The following is a 1,495-nucleotide window of genomic DNA, read 5'->3' as shown; positions in this document are numbered from 1 at the left end:
AAAGTTAAAAAATAAAAAGATTTTAAAAAAGGAATTGATAAGAAGTTGGTTGAAAAAAGTGAAAAATATTTAAAGAAAGAGATAGAATGTGATCAGGCGGAAGACTAGGACAATGTCATATACTAGATTTAGGGTATATTTTGGTCTGTTAGAAGAAACTGTTTCCCAAAATTTTAATGAAAGAAAAATTTATGTATATATACAAAAAATAAGGTTAAATACAATTAAAAGATAGAATATGACTGTAAAAATGAAAAATTAAAAAAAGATTTTAAAAAAGTAATTGATATGATGTTGGTTGAAAAAGGAAAGAAGAAAAATTCAACTAAAAAATAGAAAAAAATTAAATTATAAAATTAAAAATATGGAATGCTTCACAAATTTGCGTGTCATCCTTGTGCAGTGGTCATGCTAATCTTCTTTGTAACCTTCCAATTTTAGTATATGTGCTGCCGAAGCGAGCACTAAATTAGTCTTGTTAAAAAAAGATTTATTTATTTTAGAGAGAAAGGGGGACAGAGAGAGAGAGCATGAGTGAGGGGAGGGGCGTGGAGTGGGGGGAAGGGAGAGACTCTCAAGCATCCTCCATGCTAAGCACAGAGCCCTGTGTGGGCTGATCCCATCACCCTGAGATCATAACCTGAGCTGAAACTAAGAGTCAGATGCTCAAAGTACTGAGTCACCCAGGTGCCCCAATTACAGTCTTTTTTTAATGCTCAGATTGTCTTCTCATATGCCAATGAGAGCTTCTTCAGGTTGACTGAAATGTCCTTTTCGCATGACCACATTAGGCTTTGACAAATTCCTTGATTGCTGGGAAAGAGATGTTCTAAGATTCATCTTGTACATTCATATCCTGCCGTAGACCTGAAATCAGCTATTTCCCCAAACACCTCTGATTCCTTTAGTGGAAATTATGTTTAGAGACCAAAAGTGGATGTTCTTTGCCATTGGGTTGCTACTGATTCTTGCTCTTTTTAGTGTATACAGCTAGAAATACATATTTTTAGAAAGAAAATATAAATCGTAAGTTTATACTGGTATTACAAATTCAAATTTAAGATTATAGAGTTTTACTCGACCTATCTGATTTTATATCTTTTTTCCTACATTGAAATCTTGGTTCTAATAATATTAACATGTAGTCTAGTTCCTTTATAAACACATAAAATAGTTCCAAAATAATACTTATATTATTGCTACTAATTGTATTGTTTGTAGTTTAAGATTTCTCTCCCTCTTTCCCTTACCCTATAACTTACTAGAGATATATAGTCAAAATGCATTGTCTTAAAGTCACTGGAAATAATTTTCTTCTTTGAATGGTTATGCTATCATGCAATTACTCTTTTGAAAAATACCGTACCATTTAGATTTTTTTATCTTTTATTTATTATTTTTTATTTTTTTAAAGATTTTATTTATTTACTTGAGAGAGAGAGACAGCGAGAGAGGGAACACAAGCAGGGGGAGTGGGAGAGGGAGAAGCAGGCTT

At 32.3% G+C, this 1,495-nt stretch overlaps 1 non-coding gene across 1 annotated transcript; it reads right to left on the bottom strand.

The window, feature by feature from the left end:
* Nucleotides 1-358: 358 nt before the first annotated feature.
* Nucleotides 359-465, bottom strand: LOC116634844. Its single transcript, XR_004300065.1, has one exon. It is a non-coding gene; the product is annotated as a U6 spliceosomal RNA (small nuclear RNA).
* Between the last annotated feature and the right edge of the window lie 1,030 nt (nt 466-1,495).

The sequence above is a fragment of the Phoca vitulina genome, unplaced genomic scaffold, assembly GCF_004348235.1.
Source record: "Phoca vitulina isolate PV1807 unplaced genomic scaffold, GSC_HSeal_1.0 scaffold9, whole genome shotgun sequence".
NCBI classification, from domain to species: domain Eukaryota; kingdom Metazoa; phylum Chordata; class Mammalia; order Carnivora; family Phocidae; genus Phoca; species Phoca vitulina.
This window is presented reverse-complemented; position numbering and strand designations above follow the sequence as displayed.